This window comes from Mastigoproctus giganteus, chromosome 9, assembly GCF_048544385.1.
Source record: "Mastigoproctus giganteus isolate SK-2022 chromosome 9, ASM4854438v1, whole genome shotgun sequence".
Classification (NCBI taxonomy): Eukaryota; Metazoa; Arthropoda; class Arachnida; order Uropygi; family Thelyphonidae; genus Mastigoproctus; species Mastigoproctus giganteus.
In genome coordinates this window covers 31,099,565-31,120,566 of record NC_143583.1, presented here as the reverse complement: position 1 = coordinate 31,120,566, position 21,002 = coordinate 31,099,565, and the positions used below count along the sequence as shown (strand labels likewise).

Sequence of the window (21,002 nt, the reverse complement as noted above, 5' to 3'; positions counted from 1 at the left end):
CCACAAAAACAAACTCCATCCTACTAAAGGGATGCCTTGATCTTAGGCGGCCTCCGCAAATAAAAATTGGACAGGAAACAATCAAATTCTCCAACCAACTGAAATACCTAGGCGTGATACTGGACCAAAACCTGTCATTTCAGGACCATTTGAAATATCTCCGTAAAAAACATAAGATGCTACGCAGCCATGGTTGCCAGGGTCATGCGTAAAGAATGGGGCTTGAAAAAGCGAGTCCTCAAACTGTTCTACAAAGCTATCTTCACTCCGATCGTCACCTACGCATCTGGCGCACGGTTTCAAAAAACTACAACAGCAGTAAACAAACGTATCATGGACCAAATTCACAGATCCATCCTCCTAACCATCACTCGCGCTTGCCGCACGGTGAGCACCCACGCCCTGCAAGTGCTCGCAGGCACTCTCCCGCTGGACTTAGAAATCATACAACGCGGCCTACTATACTACCTAGACAAAGGCACCCCACAGACTTTTCTGGGGTTCACTATTGACCTAATAGTGACAACAGAAATGTGGAAAAGAAGAAGATACAAACTCACTTGCAGCAGGCATGGCAGGAAAGGTGGTGCAACTCTCAAAAGGGAGAGATCACAAAGAAATTTCTACCCAATATTGAACAAAACTACCCAACTTCACCCAACTGGTTCTCCCCAGGTCTACAAGCAATGTACCTCTTAACTGGACACGGAGTGATTAATGCCAAACTGTCTCTACTTGGGATTCAGGTTGATCCAACTTGCACTTGCGGGGGGCTGGAGAGCTGGCAGCCCCTAATGTATGACTGCAGGCTCTATGAAGACCTACGTGGTGTTTTACTCACCAGAATCCACTATTTACCACAGGGACAAGAACATCACCTCCTAGACATGAAGGAGGAGTATCAAGCCTTCTCGGATTATGCACAGGCACTGTTCACGAGGAGGAGGACGAGGAGAAACCAAATGGCCGCAGCCCACAGCCCACTACCATTATAACCAAAGAACATCTGTTCTTCAGCTCACCGGGCTCCCTTGCCTGGTGCCTTTCCATCCCCTCCCCCGCGCCGGTGGTGGGACGGTCCCCCCCGGCTCTCCCTACTTTCTCCTGGTGAGGATGGGCATGCCTCACTGACTTCTGGGGTTGCCTACTCTATCATCCCCATATTTCTGCCTTAACCCCCCCCCCAGCCTTCAGTCTCCCACCCACTCTATCTTTATGATAGCGAATGTCCCACACACAAAAACTTAATTATGTCAAAATTCCTGTTCGCCCATTCTTTCGGCCTTTATTATGCAAGCATTATCCCCCTCACCTAACGATCATCAAACCGACGATGATGGATATATGTATCTGTCTGTACGTACGTGCATATAAAAGAGCGCGCGCGTTTTTTTTTTTTTTTTATTAGGTCCTAGCCTCTGAAATCTCAGGAAATTAGGTGGCAGGACCTGCAGATTGAAACTAAAGCTACTGGTTCCTGGTCTGCCCCCACGGGGCGAAGGCGGGGCAACGTTGGGCCTCAGCAGGGGTCCAGCGGCTAAACGACCAGATGAACAATAGTACACGACATCACACAGATACAAAGCCCACACACTTTTAAATCTCTGGCATTTCCCAGTGAACTGGTACACCCACAATGAAAGCAACACGGAGATGGGGGAAACCCCTGGTGCTGTCTGACACTAAATACACCTTACCTCACCTTACACCTTACCTGGCTAGTCCGGTTGGCCCTAGCAATACAACTGTAGTGGATAGGTGCTCCACCAAACTGCTGTGTCCACTGCTCCCTTCTTTATAATAAAGAAAACTCACTGATATGTCATGTTTAATAATTACAGTATGCAGCTCTGGGGGACTGCATCAATTTTACATGTATGTGGTTGGGTGGAACATTCATAACTCATCTAGCATACAAGTTTCAAATTGATCAGTCTAATTAAAATCCAGCAATTCTATTTTAGAAAACCTCTGAATTTGTGAAAAGAAGATGTTAATTGCATAAGAACCATTACATTAGGGTTATGTGTAAGGTAGGTGAGAAATGTTTGGGAAATGCTCATTTGTGGGTGAAGGCAAGACCCAAGCTACCGGAGGCCACCAAAAATGTACCAACATTACAATTCATTTTTATTACAAAAAAATAATTAAATAAATAAATAAAGTAAATAAAAAAAAATAGAAAATAAAATGATATATCATTTAAAAAAATATAAGGATATATACAATCAAATTTCTTTGTACTTATTAACTGAATGACAGATCCCATATGCACATCCATAAAATTATCTAATGTATATAGTTGTAATCAGTTTTTATTTTACTGGTTAGAAGTGTAAGTAATATATTTTATAATTTAGGAAATGTAGTTAAGGAAATACAATGACTATAAAATTACAGTTTTAGAAAATGATGTGTACGCTTTGTGATGCTTTTTTTTTGTGACTGTGTGGGGGATACTAATCTCCAGAAATACGAGATTAGTGTCCCCAGAATATGGTAGATCCTAAATTAATGTCAGATGACCCTTCAGTATCCCTGTGATTTGAGAATTTTCTAAATATTCTATAAATAAAAATAATAGCAACACATTTAATTAGTTTCCTCCATTAATATTTTATTTTTCTGAAAAATGTTGTCATCCTGTCATTAGAAACCATTTTCTACTACTAAACAAATCATTACACCATATAGCTCTACTTTTGTTAAATGAAACTCATAGAGAGGAAGAGTTCTCAGCAATTATTTTCCTGACTGATTACACTACTCTGCATTTTGAAAAAAATTCACTGTTTTCTCAGAAAAGGGTGTTTCTGAATGATTTTCTAATACTGATTTCAAAAATGACTTCTGTTTGTTGCCATTATGTCAGGTTTCTTCAAAAATTATGAAAAAAAAAATTGATTTTTCATAAATTTTTATTAATTTTGGCAAAATTTGTGCACTGAAATTATAACAAAACTCTTTTATTTTTAAATATTGAAAACAATGTAAGGGACAGAGTGGTAAAAAGTCCACTAAACAAACGCTCACCTCTCATTTTAAAAACTGATCTACAATTGGTCAAAGTTTCATTTCTCTGATTTTCTTGCAGAACCTACTAATTTACAGTCCTACTTCAGCATCCAGCAATAGTCAGCCATATCTTTGATGTCCTGGTGAAACCACTCACTCTGTTCTTCACTAACACTTATGTTGCAGCCCAGCTTCTTATTTTCAACTTTATGCTTGTAGTCTGGATCCTTGTTGTTCCTTAAGAAGTTCTCAACAAGAGACCTGCAGCTAATCTATGCCTGTTCTGCTTTTTTATTCATAGTTCCCTCAAAATTTTGGGGGAACTACTTGTTTTAGCTGCTATTGGGTGATCAATGGGAATTTAGTACAAAGGTAGTTGAAGTAGAAACCTTCCTGAGGTAAAGCTTTCACAAACACAAACTGTTTCATCACACCCATTTTGATGTGCAAGGGTGAAAGAAGGACAGTTTTGGGGTTTAACAGTGGTTTGTGAACTATGGTCACTGGGTTTCACTCCCAACTTCCACAAATATAACAAATAACTTCAGATCGTTCAAACACGGTTTGAATGATCTGAATTTGGGGAGATCAGGCTATTGTGTCAATTGACATGATAACCTGGAACAGAACATGATCTAGCCAAGGAGGATGTCTTTGTGTGTGCCAGGTGCAGAGAGTGTCTAGAAATTAGGCATCAGCTCAACGTTCTACTGGGCGTCTATGAGAGCTTGGGGTGTAGAGTAAATTCCCTCGAAGAAATTAATATGAGGGGCCCGTCAAGCTCTCAGCTGCCCAACTCAACGCCAGAGCTCACACCTGGGCATCAGGCAACATAGCGGCAATCTCCAAGGCAGAATGCGCTGGTCCCAAAGGAACTAGTTATTGTTGGTGACTCTATTGTCAGGGAGACGGGGAACAGCATATGGGAAACAGCAACCCCAGAACAACGTATCAACTCTGTGGTACTACACTGACAGTGGTAGAGAATGAAAGGGACCTGGGGGTGGTTGTGCAGGCAGATATGAAGTTTTCTGAGCAGTGCAGATGGGCTGCAAGAGTAGCTCATGGTGTATTGTCGATGATATACAGGAATTTTTCTAGCAGGGATAAGGAGGTGATTATTCCCTTGTATAAGGCAATGGTCAGGCCACACCCAGAGTACTGTTTACAGGTCTGGAGGCCTCATTTCAAGAAGGATGTAGAGATGCTGGAACGAGTACAGAGAAGGGCAACAAGATTAGTGAATGGAACAAAGGGGTGCTCTTATGAAGAAAGGCTTAAGTTTTGCAAATTACAGTGTCATAATCACCTGAGAGGGCATAAATTCAAATTGAGGAAAGACGGATGTACGATAGACGTGAGGAAAGTTGCCTTTAGCCAGCGGGTGGTTGGTTGGTGAAACAGACTTCCATCCCTTGTCGTGGAAGTTAGCCTAAATAAGTTTAAGGCTCAGCTGGACAGGTATTCCGAATGAACAGAGGGGTGAAGTGGTTATTTTTTATTTATTTTTTATTTTTTTGGCTGATGCTGCATAAGCTAGCTTTCTTGCATCAAATGCCTCTACTAATGCTAATGCTAATGCTAATATATTGTGTAAAAAGGATAGATGGAACAGGACCAGGGTAATCTGCCAGGGGCAAAAGTGATGACGTTGTAAAGCATATATCATCTTTGAAGGGTACAAAAGTTGATATTGCTGTACATGTTGTTGTCATTGGTGCCAATATCAATATTGTTGATATTGGCACCAATGACATTAAGAGTAGGAGATCTGCAGATTTACTTAACAAGTACAGGTCAATGTTGCAAAAAAGTCGTGAGTTAGGGTTAAATTTGAAAGTGTCTGCAATTCAGCCCAGACACGATAGGAGGGAGTACATGATGAGAGCTTTATCGATCAATTCGGCCCAGGGGACAATGTGCAAGGCTCAAGGAGTAGAATTTTTTTCAGCGTGGTCTGTGCTTGTTAACAGGAGAGACTGTTTCTACAGGGATGGGATACACTTAAATAGAAAGTGTGCAAGAATATTTTCTGATGCTATCGAGGCAGTGTGAGGTGGGTCGGAAAACTGCCGGCTTGGAGGGGATTCACAGACTAAAAGGTTAAAAGTAGCTGCAGGCAGAGGTGAAGGTGATTCTTGCACAACTTCTATTAGAATAAGTAGCGACCTGGAGTGAGGGGTGCTGTGGGTTTCAGGGACTGATGGCAGTCATTGTGAAACAGGTGCATATATGGGATGTGTCAGGGTAAGTAGGAATAAGTGCGTGTATGCTTGCATGTATACCAATGCTAGAAGTATAGTAAATAAATTTGATGAATTTGAAGTGTTGGTCAAAACATCAAAGGCTTGGTTTGGTTTGTTTTAGAGTTTTATGGCACATTAGCATCTAAGGCTATAATGCCCCAAGTCAAAAGGATGTAGAATATAAAATTATTTGTATATTATTGTAAAAGAATATATGATATAAAACGTTCATATACTATAAAACGATAAAAATATTCTAGATAGAATTATTTAGATTAATAAGTTGTAAAAACATAAAAATAGCTGACACGTTGTCATTGTCCGATAAAATCTGTTTGAGTGTATAAGGTTCAGACAGATGGCTAAAACATAAACGGCGTTCATTATAAAAAGATGGACATTCAATTAAAATATGACGGACTGTTAAAATGGTGTCATAATTTCTACACATAGGACGATCGTCTGCCCTCAGCAGATAGCAATGTGTCAAGTAACAATGTCTTATTCGGAGTCGAGATAGAACAACTTCCTCTTTTCGGTTCCTGCGCGGACTAGACTGCCAATGTTCAATTACAGGCTTAATCTCGTATAACTTGTTTGCAGTCTGTCCATGCCATGAGTTTTGCCATTGGGATACCAGTTTCTTTCGGATTACTGGCCTGTAGTCTGTATAGGGGACTGACAGGCAAGAGTTAAAAAGGTTTGCTGATTTGGCTGCAGTGTCTGCCAAATCATTTCCTGAGATCCCAATGTGGCCTGGGATCCAGCAGAAACGAACATCAAATTTGAATTCTGCAAGGAAGTGCAGCTTCTGCTGTATCCGGGTCAGGACAGGATGAGGGTTGAACCTCATCGATGATAAAGCCTGCAATGAACTCAGAGAATCGGTATATATAATATATTTTTTGTGGTGGGTGGTTTGTATACGATCTAAGGCTAGCTCAACCGCATGCAGCTCTGCAGTGAACACACTGCATTCGTTGGAGATCTGCTCAGATACCGTGGTGTCTGGGAAAACAGCTGCAGATCCGACAGACATTTCTGACCTCGAGCCATCTGTGTAGATGGGCAAGAAGTCAGCACGTTCCGAGTGCTCTGCTAAAAAGAGCTGCAGGTAGAGGGTGGATGAAGTATTGTCCTTTCTCCAATTGTTAAGGGAGAAGTTGCAGTTTGGGACACGAGCATGCCAGGGTGGAAAAGGTTACCCTGGTGATGGGGCAACATTGTCTAATGTGATGTTCAAATCATTGAGTAGCCTTTGGATACGAATACCGAATGGTTGATTGGCAGTCTGGCGAATGTTGTACAGATTTTCCCAACGTGGCTCAAAAACAGGTGTCCACGTCGGATGGTCTGGCAGGGATTTCAGTTTCAAAGCATACTGTAGAGACAACTGTTTCCTGCGAAGGGATAACGAGGGCTCATTCGCTTCGACATAGAGGCTATGGACAGGAGAAGTTCGAAATGCTCCAGTGGCAATACGGATCACCTGATGGTGGATGGGATCCAGCCATCGGAGTACACTGAGTCTAGAGGATGCGTATACCTGGCACCCGTAATCTAACTTGGATCGTACGAGTGCACGATAGAGGCACAAAAGGGTACATCGGTCAGCGCCCCAAGAATGTGAGGAGATTGCACGTAGGATATTCAAACCTCTCGTGCACTTCGCACGTAGCTGACGAATGTGTTCTAGAAAGGTCAGCTTTTTATCGAATATAAGCCCCAAAAATCTAGTCTCAGGTACTACTGGGATAGCATTTTGTCCAAGCCTCAGTTCAGGTTCAGGGTGAAGATTGCGCTTTCTGCAAAAATGCAGGCAAACAGTCTTTTGTGGAGAGAACCTGAACCCGTTATTCGTTGCCCATGAGTTCAAATGGTCAATGGCACGTTGCAGTTGCCTCTCAATTACCCTCATGTTGCAGGAATGACAGAATATGCTAAAATCGTCAACATAGAGGGCACAGTTTACAGTTGGAGGAAGTTGTTCTGTGATGGAATTCACTTTAATGGCAAAAAGCGTGACACTTAAAACGGATCGTTGAAGTACTCCCTACTCTTGGCTAAAAGAGCGAGAGAGAGTAGATCCTACACGGACTTGAAAAGAACTGTGACATAAGAAGTTTTTAATAAAATTGGGGAGATTACCTCTAAGGCCGATGCTGTAGAGGTCTTTTAAAATTCCAAATCTCCAAGTTGTGTCATACGCTTTTTCCATATCGAAGAACACTGACACCAGGTGTTCTCGTTTTAAAAAGGCATCTCGAATGGAAGTTCCGAGCCTGATTAAATGGTCCAAAGTTGACCTATTCCTACGGAAGCCGCACTGAAATCTGGAGAGGAACCCATTAGCCTCCAAATACCATATAAGGCGAGCATTGACCATTCTCTCCAGAATTTTGCACAGACAGCTAGTCAGAGCAATAGGACGGTAGTTCGTTGGGATTTTAGGATCCTTTCCTGGCTTAGGAAAGGCAAGCACAATTGCCTTATGTCAGGAATCCGGAAACTGCTCTTCTCGAAATATTCTGTTATACAGAAAAAGCAGTTGGTCCATGGATTTTGCAGACAGATGTTTGATCATATCATAATGGATAAGATCTGGTCCAGCAGCACTTGCCTTGGTAAGAATTAGAGCTGTTTCTAACTCTTCCTTGGTAAAGGGCCCGTTATAGGGATACGACTTTTTTGATTTAAAGTTAATTGGCTGCTTTTCACATTTATCTTTCCAGACCAGAAATTCTGGGGAGTAAGCAGACGTTGATGAGATGGCACAAAAGGTCTCCCCAAGTACATTGGCTATTGCAGTTGGGTCTGCAATAACGCATCCATTATACTCCAGGACCGATGAAGGGTGTGATGTATATTTACCCTTCATTTTCCGGATTTTGTCCCAGATAGCTTTACTGCTGGTTGACTGGGTAATGGTGGATGTAAAGCGGACCCATGATTCCTTTTGGCTCTGATGACGAATATATCGCGCGCGTGCACGTTTGAAGGCTAAGAGATTGGCTGTGGTAGGATATCGTCGGAATATCCCCCAAGCTTTATTTTGTGCCTTTTTTGCTGCTGTGCATTCATGCATTCCACCAAGGTTTTGGAAATGGCAGAAACCAGGTAGATGTTTTCGGAATCGTAGCTGCAACTGCATGGATAATGCTTTCTGTGATGTACGCCACTGCGTCATTGGTAGGCTCCCGACTGACTGTACTGATGTTAAAGTCTACCAGGTGTTGAAAGGTGTTCCAGTCAGCCCGATCAATCTTCCATCGTGGTAACCTAAAAGGTGAGCATGGCGTCCCTTTAAGTAGGCTGGGTATCATGCGGAAGTGATCACCTCCATAAAGATTCTCCTCTACCTCCCAAGTGATTGAAGGAAGGAGAGAGGGGGAGCATATAGAGAGGTCAATAGCAGAGAACGTACAGGTAGGCATGTGGAAAAAGGTGTTAGTTCCCACATTTAGAAGGGATAGGTCATTGTCATTGAGCATATGCTCTATGACACGTCCTCTTCCATTAACGTTTGCACTACCCCACAGGGTGTTATGTCCATTGAAATCGCCCAGGAGTAGGCAGCTGCACAATGAGATCATCAAGATCTCTCTGGGAGATATCAGCCCCAGGTGGCAAATAAACTGAGCAGACTGTTATTATGAACCCTACCGTAAGGCGAACCGCTACTGCTTCTATGTTGGTGGTGAGCGCAATTGTTTGATATGGGGTATGGTTGCCCATAATTATAGCAACACCCCCATGAGCAGGTCCATCCCCAGTTCTGTCCTTTCGAATGTCAGTAGTGTTACGAAGCGAAGGGTTTTCATTTGCCTTCAGGTATGTCTCTTGTAAGCAAAAGCAGACTGGCTCATGCTTTTGAAGAAGGGCCTTGATGTCATCATTGTTTCGCCGGAATCCACGACAGTTCCACTGTAGGAATTTAGCCATTATTTTGGCTTGGTGGGTCCATCAGGCGGCTTCCGAGGTGCTGAGGGCTTACCTTTTTCAGTTTTGGCTTTATCCTTCCTGGGGAAGTACGGATGCTGACCAGTGTCCATTTCCTCCTCAGCAAAGAGCTCCAAAACTGAATCTTCGGGTACCTCCTCCTGCTCGACATACATGTTTTTCTTGGGTACTAGGGGGTACTTCACCTTTCTTATTTTTTTCTTTCATAATTGCTTTTGTTACTTGTGGAGCATTAGGAGGTACCGATATAGGAGTGGCAGCTGATTGGTCTTTCTGTGCAGGTTTTTGAGGACTTAAAAGATAACGTGCGATGGGAGTGAAGGATTCCTTTGGAGGAATGGTCATGTCCGTCTGAGTTCCGATGGAACATCTCCCTGCTACCTTCTGGGCGTAGGTAGGTTTGTTGATATTCAGGGGTTTCACTGATTTCCTTGCCTCCCGGTATGATATATTTAGCTGTGCCTTCAGCCGTTGGATTTCTTTTTCTTCTTTCCACCTCTGGCATGCTCGTGAGTAGGCTGGGTGTTCTCCCTCACAGTTAACACAGGTGGGTTTTGCGGCTGAACATGCTGTTGTTTCGTGGTCCTTTGCACTACATTGAGCGCATGTGAGGACTCCGCAGCAGGCCATTTGAGAATGTCCATACTTCTGGCATTTAAAACACCGTAAGGAGTTTGGAACATATGGATGCACTGAACAGTTGATGTAGCCAGCTTTAATCTCATCAGCAGGTTTGGGCGAGTTAAAAGTCAGAATAATGCTCCTGATTTTAACAAGTTTCCCATCCCTACGCGCATTAATTCTCTTAACGGCGATAACTTCCCGTGGTTTCAATTCTGAGCAGATTTCCTCCTCGGTTACGTCGAGAAGGTCCCACTCCGAAATGACACCTCTCGATGAATTGAGTGTTCTATGTGGTGTCACGGTTATGGGTACTCCTCCGATTGATGTTGTAGGAGTAGTTGCTCAGACTGCCTCTCTGTTTTGGTTTCAATTAAGAGATCTCCAGAACGGAGCCTCTTAACTGATTTGGGTGACCCTGCTAACCCACCTAACCCTTTCTGTATAAAGAAGGGTGACATTTTGCCAATCGGTGTTTCATTGGTAGAATGAATAATTAAAAATCTTGGAACAGGCCCTGATGATATTTCTGTTCGCTGCCTCTTTGTAGCAATAATGCTATCTGTATCTTTGTCTATGGTTTCAGATAGGGACCGGGTTGGGGCCCCTGAAGGAGTTTATCAGGATTCATAGAGTTTTTATATGGTTCAGTGCCCAGGCTCCCCACCCACCACGGAGCCCAAAAGGACGCCCACAACCCGACATGCAATAAATGCGCTTGGGAGTGGAACGCCAGGGCTACCCAGACACCATACCCACAACGCCGCTAGCCTGAATCCTGTCCCTCGGACCACGAGGGTAGGGGCATGGCATTGACATGGTTGACCCTCGCAGGCGAGCCTACTAACTGATTGATCCTAGCCAGGCCTTCCAGGACCTCCCGTCTTGTCGAAGCAGGGGCCAAAGTGGTGTATTGAAGCTGGGCCCCTCAACCACCAAGATCCCCCTTTCTGAATTTCCACGGGTCGCAGCGCACGGCAAACACGCCAGATTCCATTGATGCAAGCCTGGAACCTGGGCTGTGGGCGTTGGATCCCAGTGATGCTAGTCTGGAAGTCCAGCAGCGTCACTGGGACATCCCCTCACCACGTACAGGTGCCCACGTCAAGGGGACATCAAAGGCGGTTTTGTTGGGATATCAGAAACATGGTGTGACACTTATATTAGGAATGCAGAATTGGAATTTGTGGAGTACAATGTGTACAGAAAAGATAGGAACGGAGGAGGTGTCATGCTGTTAATTAAGAAAAACATAAAATCAAAAGAAGTGCATCCAGTTGATATAGATGAAAAGTGCACTGCTGAGTCAGTTTGGTGTGACATAAGCAGTGCGAAAGCAAAAATAAGAGTGTGTTATAGGCCTAATGACTCGAATGAGTACAACGAACAATTGTACAGAGAAATAGAGTGGGTTAGTAAATCAGAATGTCTTATAATGCCGGATTTTAACTTCCCAGATATTGACTGGAACTTGTGGGTTGGTCACTCACACACTAGTAAGACTTTTGTGGATTGATTGGATGATTCTTTTCTGCAGCAGCATGTTCGAGAGGCAACCAGAGAGGATAATACTTTTGATTTGGTTATCATTAGCATTAGCATTAGCATTAGTAGAGGCATTTGATGCAAGAAAGCAAGCTTATGCAGCATCAGCCAAAAAAAAAAAAAAAAACCACTTCCACTTCACCCCTCCGTTCGTTCAAAATACCTATCCAGCTGAGCCTTAAACTTATTTAGGCTATCAACCTCCACCACAAGGGATGGAAGTCTGTTCCACCAACCAACCACCCGCTGGCTAAAGGCAAATTTCCGCACGTCTATCCTACATCTGTCTTTCCTCAATTTGAATTTATGCCCTCTCAGGTGATTATTCTGAGCTAGAGGAAGAATCCCATCAGCATTGAGCATGCTTAAACCATTCAAGGCTTTATACACCTCTATCAGATCACCTCGCTGGTGCCTAGTCTCCAGACACTGTAATTTGCAAAACTTAAGCCGTTCTTCGTAAGAGCACCCCTTTGTTCCATTTACTAATCTTGTTGCCCTTCTCTGTACTCGTTCCAGCAGCTCTACATCCTTCTTGAAATGAGGCCTCCAGACCTGTATACAGTACTCTAGGTGTGGCCTGACCATCGCCTTATACAATGGAATAATCACCTCCTTATCCCTGCTGGAAAAATTCCTGTATATCATTGACAATACTCCATGAGCTACTCTTGCAGCCCGTCTGCACTGCTCAGAGAACTTCATATCTGCCTGCACAACCACCCCCCAAGTCCCTTTCATTCTCTACCACTGTCAGTGTTGTACCACAGAGTTGATACGTTGCTCTGGGGTTGCTGTTTCCCATGTGTAGTACTTTACATTTGTCAATGTTAAACTTCATTTGCCACCTCTCAGCCCATCTGCTCAACCTTTCCAGATCCTGTTGCAGCAGCATAGTGTCAGTAGTGTCCTTGACAACCCTGCCAACCTTTGTATCGTCTGCAAACTTGGACATTAATCCCGATATACCATCATCAATATCATTTATAAATACAGAAAACAATAATGGACCCAACACTGAGCCCTGAGGGACTCCACTAATAACATCAGTCCACGATGAGCAGTGTCCATTGATTACCACTCTCTGTCTTCTCCCCCTCAACCACCCCTTTATCCATAGCAGTAATTTGCCTCCAATGTCACACTGCTCCAATTTGTGTAGCAGTCTTCCATGTGCAACAGTATCAAAAGCCTTTCTAAGATCCAAGTGTATAATATCAAAGTTATTCCCTGCATCCAGTTCTTTTGTGACTGCATCATAGTATCCAATCAAGTTGGTCAGGCAAGACTTCCCCTTAACAAAACCATGCTGTGTCTGAGCTATAACTGAAGTCTTGTCTAAATGATCCTGCAGTGCTTCTTTAACCAGTGCCTCCATTAATTTTCCTGGAACAGAAGTTAAGCTCACAGGTCTATAATTATTTGTGTCAGCCTTTGATCCTCCTTTGTGAATTGGGGTCACATTTGCACATTTCCAGTCTATGGGTACCTCCCCTGAGTCCAAGGAAGCTCTCATAATTATGGCTAAGGGTTTGCTTACTTCCTTTGCTGCCTCCTTTAATATAACTGGATAGATCCCATCCACCCCGGGTGCCTTTCTTGTGTTTATCTTCAACAGTTTCTCCTCCACTTTACTCCCAGTTATTTCAAGATTCTGTAACTTACTGCTAGAGTTGAATACACCTCTGGCATTCCCCTCGCTGAATAACTCCTCATGTGTGAATGTCGATGCAAAATATTCATTTAGTTTGTTAGCTACCTGAGCAGGATCATCAACACTTGACCCATCAATATCAAGAGGACCAATCTGATTCATCCCCTTCTTTCTAGAGTTTACATAAGTAAAGAACTCTTTGCTGTTTTTCTTTGCATCCCTTGCCAAGGATTTCTCGTAATCTGCCTTCGCCTGCCTAACCTCCTTTGTAACTTGGTTGCATATCAACTTGTATCTATCATAGGCTTCTGTGTCATGTGTTAATTTGTAAGTATCCCATGCATTTTTCTTCTCTGCCATATGCCTCATTAGTTCATCTGACATCCATTTTGGCCTAAACCTTGAACAACATTTCTTAGTTGGTATGTAAAGCCTAGTAGCTTCCAAGATAAGTTCTTTGAATGCTTCCCATTTTGAATTTGCTGTTGGTAACATCATCAGTTGGTCCCACTGTATAGAATTTAAATACTGTCTCAGTCCATCGTAGTCGCCTTTACGGAAGCAATAACCCTTCCCTTTACCCCTAATGGTAGTTACCTCTTTGAGTAAATCCCACTTCAGCACACTGTGATCACTGCCACCTAGTGGTTCATTTATCTGCAGATTCTTAATGCATGAAGAATCACTGCTGATAATCAAATCAAGAGTATTGCTCCCTCTAGTTGCCTCCTGAACATGCTGATGTAGAAAACAATCATCCAATAAATCCACAATAGAGTGGGTTAGTAAATCAGAATGTCTTATAATGCCGGATTTTAACTTCCCAGATATTGACTGGAACTTGTGGGTTGGTCACTCACACACTAGTAAGACTTTTGTGGATTGATTGGATGATTCTTTTCTGCAGCAGCATGTTCGAGAGGCAACCAGAGAGGATAATACTTTTGATTTGGTTATCAGCAGTGATCATTTGTGTATTAAGAATTTGCAGATAAAGGAACCGCTAGGTGGCAGTGATCACCGTGTACTGATGTGGGATTTACTTAAAGATATAATTTCCATCAGGGGTAAAGGAAAGGGTTTTTGCTTCAGTAAAGGTGAGTACAGTGGCCTCAGACAGTTTTTAAATTCTGTACAGTGGGATCAACTGCAATGTTACCAACAGTAAATTCTAAGTGGGAAGCATTCAAGGAATTAATTGTGGACACTACTAAAAGTTTCATACATATTAAGAAATATTGTTCAAGGTTTAGGTCTAAATGGTTATCAAATGAACTAATGAGACCCGTGACAGAGAAGAAAAATGCATGGGATGCATATAAATTATCAAGTGGCTCAGAAGCCTATGCACATCTCCAGTCCCCACGGACTGGAGATGTGCAAATGTATCCCCAATTCACAAAGGGGGGGGGATCGAAGGGTGACAAGAGTAATTATGAACCAGTTAGTTAAACTTCTGTTCTAGGTAAAATAATGGAGTCACTGGTTAAAGATGCATTGCAAGCACATCTAGACAAGGCTGCAATAATTCAGACACAGCATGGGTTTGTTAAGGGAAAGTCTTGTCTGACAAATTTGATAGGATATTATGATGTGGTTAATAGGATAATACATTGGTTCCTTTTTAACCAATGACAAATGGTTACAAAGGAACTGGATGCAAAAAATAATTTTGATATCATATATTTGGATTTCAGGAAACCTTCTGACACTGTTGTGCATGGAAGACTATTGTACAAATTGGAGCAGAATGGTATCAATGGTACGTTGCTATAATGGATAAAAGGATGGTTGAGTGGAAGAAGACAGAGGGTGGTAAGCAATGGGTGCTGCTCTACGTGGACTAATGTTATTAGTGGAGTCCCACAGGGTTCGGTGTTGGGTCCACTGTTGTTTTGTATATTAGTAGTAGTAGTGGCACATGATGCAAGAAAGCAAGTGTAGGAGCTTATGCAGCATCAGCCAAAAAAAAAAAAAAAAAATCACATCATTCCCTCCAAATGCCTGTCCAGTTCCTCCTTAAATTTATTTAACCTATCAACTTCCACAACGACAGATGGAAGTTTGTTCCAGCAATTAACCACCCGCTGGCTAAAGGCAAATTTCCGCACATCTATTCTACATCTGTCCTTTCTTAATTTGAACTTATGTCCCCGTAGGTTGGTAATCTGAACAAGTGGAAGGATCCCATCAGAATTCAGCGTGCTCAACCCATTCAAGGCCTTATAGACTTCAATCAGATCACCGCGCAGGTGCCTAGTCTCCAGCCACTGCAATTTGCAGAACTTAAGCCTCTCTTGGTAAGAGAATCCCTTCATTCCCCTCACCAATCGTGTTGCTCTTCTCTGTACACGCTCAAGCAAATCTACATCCTTCCTAAAATGAGGCCTCCAGACCTGTACGCAGTACTCAAGGCGTGGCCTGACCATTGCCTTATACAGAGGGACAATCACCTCCTTTTCCCTGCTAGCAAAATTCCTATATATCATTGACAAAACCTCATGACCCGCCCTACCAGCCTGTCTGCACCGCTCAGAAAACTTCATATCTGACTGCACAATTACTCCCAGGTCTTTTTCATTTTCTACCACCTTAAGTGTAGTACCACACAGTTGGTACGTTTCTCTGGGGTTACTTCTACCCATATGCAGTACTTTGCATTTGTCAAGGTTGAACTTCAGTTGCCACTTCTTAGCCCATCTGCCCAAATTATCTAGATCCTGTTGCAGTAGCACACTGCCATTACTGTCATTAACAACCCTGCCAACCTTTGTGTCATCTGCAAACTTCGACATTAAGCCTGATATACCTTCATCAATATCACTGATAAATACACAAAACAACAGTGGACCCAACACCGAACCCTGTGGGACTCCACTAATAACATTAGTCCACGAAGAGCAGCACCCATTGATTACCACCCTCTGTCTTCTCCCACTTAACCATCCTTTTATCCATTGTAGCAACTTACCCTTAATACCATTCTGCTCCAATTTGTACAATAGTCTTCCATGCGCGACAGTGTCAAAAGCTTTCCTGAAATCCAAGTATATGATATCAAAATTATTTTTTGCATCCAGTTCCTTTGTGACCACATCATAATAACCAATCAAATTTGTCAGACAAGACTTTCCCTTAACAAACCCGTGCTGTGTTTGAATTATTGCTGCAGTCTTGTCTAGATGATCCTGCAATGCATCTTTAACCAGTGACTCCATTATTTTACCCGGAACAGAAGTTAAACTAACTGGTCTGTAATTACTCGTGTCACCCTTCGATCCACCTTTGTGAATTGGGGACACATTTGCACATCTCCAGTCCGTGGGAACCTCCCCTGAGTCCAAGGATGCTCTCATAATTATGGCTAAGGGTTTGCTTAGTTGCTTTGCCGCCTCCTTTAAAATAACTGGATAGATCCCATCCACCCCAGGTGCCTTTCTTATGTTTAACTTGAACAATTTCTCCTCCACTTTGCTCTCAGTTATTACAAAATCATTAAGCACACTGCTACAATTTGATAACCTTCTTCCATTTTCAAACTGTAATAATTCCTCACGTGTGAATATAGATGCAAAATACTCATTCAGTTTGTTTGCTATCTGAGCAGGATCATCAAAAGTCGAACCATCGATGTCAAGTGGACCAATCATATTCATCCCCTTCCTTTTAGAGTTTATATAAGTAAAGAAATCCTTGCTGTTTTTCTTAGCATCTTTTGCCAAAGATTTCTCGTAATCCGCCTTCGCCTGCCGAACCTCCTTTGTGACCTGATTACAGACTAGCTTATATCTGCCACAGGCTTCTATATTTATCAATGATATTGATGAAGGTATATCAGGCTTAGTGTCGAAGTTTGCAGATGATACAAAGGTTGGCAGGGTTGTTAATGATAGTAATGGCAGTGTGCTACTGCAAGAGGATGTAGAAAATTTGGGCAGATGGGCTAAGAAGTGGCAACTGAAGTTAACCTTGACAAATGCAAAGTACTGCATATGGGTAGAAGTAATCCCAGAGAAACGTACCAACTGTGTGGTACTACACTTAAGGTGGTAGAAAATGAAAAAGACCCGGGAGTAATTACGCAGACATATATGAAGTTTTCTGAGCAATGCAGACAGGTCATGGGGTTTTGTCAATGATATATAGGAATTTTTCTAGCAGGAAAAAGGAGGTGATTGTCCCTCTGTATAATCAATGGTTAGGACATGCCTTGAGGACTGCATACAGGTCTGGAGGACTCATTTTAGGAAGGATGTAGATTTGCTTGAGCATGTACAGAGAAGGGCAACAAGATTGGTGAGGGGAATGAAGGGATCCTCTTACCAAGAGAGGCTTAAGTTCTGCAAATTGCAGTGGCTGGAGACTAGGCACCTGCACGGTGATCTGATTGAGGTGTATAAGGCCTTGAATGGGTTGAGCACGCTGAATTCTGATGAGATCCTTCCACTTGTTCAGATTACGAACCTAAAGGGGCATAAATTCAAATTAAGAAAAGACAGACGTAGATGTGCAGAAATTAATCTTTAGCCAATTGGTGGTTAATTGCTGGAACAAACTTCCATCTGTTGTTCTGGAAATTGATAGGTTAAATGAATTTAAGGAGGAACTGGCCAGGCACATTTGGAGGGAATGGTGTGATTTTTTTTTTTTTTTTTTTTTTGGCTGATGCTGCATAAGCTCATACGCTTGCTTTCTTGCATCACATGCCACTACTACTATTACTCTCCCAAAATTAAACTGAATTCACACTGATAAGCACTGCTGCATGGAGCTCACACTGATAAGAACTCTCAAAGTAAAAAAACCAAATGAATGAAGATAGTATTAGCATACTATGCAAGAAAACAAACTTATGCCACATCAGTCAAAAAAAAAAAAAAAAAAAAAAAAAAAAAAAAAGCCCCTCCCATTTCACCTCTCCATTCATTCCAAATGCCTGTCCAGCTCAGACAAATTTATTTAGGCTGTAAACTTCCTCAACAAAAGATGAAAGTGTGTTCCATCGATCAACCGCCCGCTAGCTAAAGGCAAATTTCCACATATCTATTCCACAACTGTCTTTCCTCAATTTGAAACTGTGCCCCTCCCTCAGGTTCTTAGTCTGAGCAAGAGGAAGAATCCCATCAGCATTCAGATTACTCAATCCATTCCAGGCCTTATACAGCTCAATCATATCACCTCACAGGTGCCTACTCTCCAGGTGCTGCAATTTGCAGAACTTAAGCCTTCCTTGGTAAGAGCACTCCTTTGTTCCTCTCACCAATCTTGTTGCCCATTTTTGCACTCGTTCTAGCAACTCTACATCCTTCCTAAAATGCCTCCAGACCTATAAGCAGTAATCTAGGTGTGACCTGACCATGGCCTTGTATAACGGGATAACCATCTCCCTGTCGCTGCTAGAAAAATTCCTATACATCATTGACAACACTCCATGATCTGCCCTGGCAGCTCTTCTGCACTGCTCAGCGAACTTCATATTTGCTGCTCAATTACTTCCAGGTCTTTTTCACTTTCCACTTCCCTGAGTATAGTACCACACAGTTGGTATGTTTCTCTTCGGTTATTGCTACCCACATGAAGTACTTTGCATTTGTCAATGTTAAACTTCAGTTGCCACTTCTCAGCTCAATTGCCCAACTAATCTAGATCCAGTTGGAGTAGCATGCTGTCTTTACTGTTGTTTATCACCTTGTCAACCTCTGTATCATCTGCAAACCTGGACATTAATCCTGATAAATCTTCATCAATAATATTGATGAAGTGAATCAGAGATGAATTTTGTGAATACACAAAAGAATAATGGGCTCAGCACCGAACCCTTGGGAACTCTACTAATAACATTTGTCTGTGAAGAGCAGTATCCAATGATTACCACCCTCTATCCACTGTAGCAACTTACCCTTAATGCCATACCTCTCCAATGTTTACAGCAGTCTTCCATGTGCAACAGTATCAAAAGCTTTCTGAGATCCAAGTACACAATATAAAAATTATTTCTGGCATTCAGTTCCTTTATGACTACATCATCGTATCCAATCAAATGGGTCAGACAAGACCTCCCTTTAACAAAACCATGCTGTGTCTTAACTATTACTGCAGTCTTGTCTAAATGATTGTGCAATGCTTCTTTAACCAGTGACTCCATTATTTTCCCGGGAACACAAGTTAAACTAACAAGGTCTATAGTTATTTGTGCCACCTTTTGAACCCTCTTGGTGAATTGGTGATATTTGCACACCTCTAGTCCATGGGGACCTCGCCTGAGTCCAAAGAAGCCCTCATAATTATGACTAACGACTTGCTTACTTCCTTTGGTGCCTCCTTTAATATAACTGGATAGATCCCATCCACCCCAGGTGCCTTCCTTATGTTTAACTTAAACAATTTCTTCTTCACTTTGCTTTCTCAGTTAGTACAAAATCACTTAGCTCCCTGTGAGAGTTTGATAAACTTCTGGCATTCCCCTCATTCAATAATTCCTCATGTGTGAATGCAGATAGAAAATATTCGTTCAGTTTATCAGCTTCCTAAGCATGATCATCAACAGTCAACTCATCTATGTTAAGTGGTCTAATCTGATTCATCACTTTCCTTCTACAGATTACATAAGTAAAGAACTCTTTGCAGTTTTTCTTTACATCCTTTGCCAAAGATTTCTCATAATCTGCCTTTGCCTGCCTAACCTCCTTTGTGACTTGATTACAGAAAAGCTTATATCTGTCATAGGCTTCTGTGTTACTTGATAATTTATATGCATTTCATACATTTTTTTTCTCTGCCACGAGCCTCATTAATTCCTCTGACGTCCATTTAGGCCTAAACCTTGAACAGTATTCTTACATGGAATGAAAAGTGCGGTAGCCTCCAAGATTAAGTCCCTGAAGGCATCCCATTTGGAATTCAACATTGGTAGCATCATGTTGGCCCCACTGTACAGAATTTAAAAATTGTCTGAGGCTCCTGTAGTCACCTTTACGAAAGAAAAAGCCCTTCCCTTCAGCCTTGATGGTCGTTACATCTTTAAGTAATTCCCATATCAGTACATTGTGATCACTGTACCTTTATCCTTTATCTGTAAATTCTTTATACATGAATAATCACTGCTGATAATCAGATCAAGAGTATTACTCCCTCGTTGCCTCTCGAACATGCTGCTGTAGAAAAGAGTTATTCAATAAATCCAAAAAATTCCTGCTAGTGTGCGAGTGACCAACCCACAAGTTCTAGTCGATGTCTGGAAAGTTAAATTCTCCCATTATAAGACATTCTGATTTATTGACCCACTATTTCTCTGCACAATTGCTCATTATACTCATCAGATTCATTAGTCCTATAACACACACCTACTCTCATTTTTCCTTTCCCAGTGCTTATGTCTCACCAAACAGAATCGACATTGCATTGTCCCCTAACATCAAATGGATGCACTTCCTTAGATTTTGTGTTTCTTAACTACAGCATAACCCCTCCTTACTTCCTGTCCTGTTTATTCTTTCTGTACATATTGTACTCCACAAATTCCAATTCTGCATTGCTTATATCTGTGTGACACCAAGTCTCTGATATCACAAAAATATCTGCCTTTGATGTCTTGACTAGCACTTCTAGCTTATCAAATTTATTAACTATACTCCTAGCATTGGTGTACATGCAAGTATACATGCACCTGTTTCTACTCTTAGTTACTCTACCACAACCCATGTATTTTTAGTTACTCTACCACAACCCAACAGTCCTCCAGTATTGCCAACATGTGAAGATTTAGTTTACAAATTCCCAGCACTTACTCCTAATTTAATACATTCAATAATACAACTCATGATATCAACGTGATATCTCCAGTCCATGGGGACTTCCCCGGAGTCCAAGGAAGCTCTTATAATTATGGCTAAGGGTTTTCTTACTTCCTTTGCTGCCTCCTTTAATATAACTGGATAGATCCCATCCACCCCAGGTGCCTT

The 21,002-nt window shown here is 42.1% G+C and overlaps 1 protein-coding gene across 5 annotated transcripts in view; it reads right to left on the bottom strand.

Annotated features, from left to right (window-relative positions):
• The window catches only part of LOC150080131 (uncharacterized), a 660,399-nt gene that overhangs the window by 28,981 nt on the left and 610,416 nt on the right, over window positions 1-21,002 (bottom strand). The gene's annotated exons all lie outside the window — the stretch shown is intronic.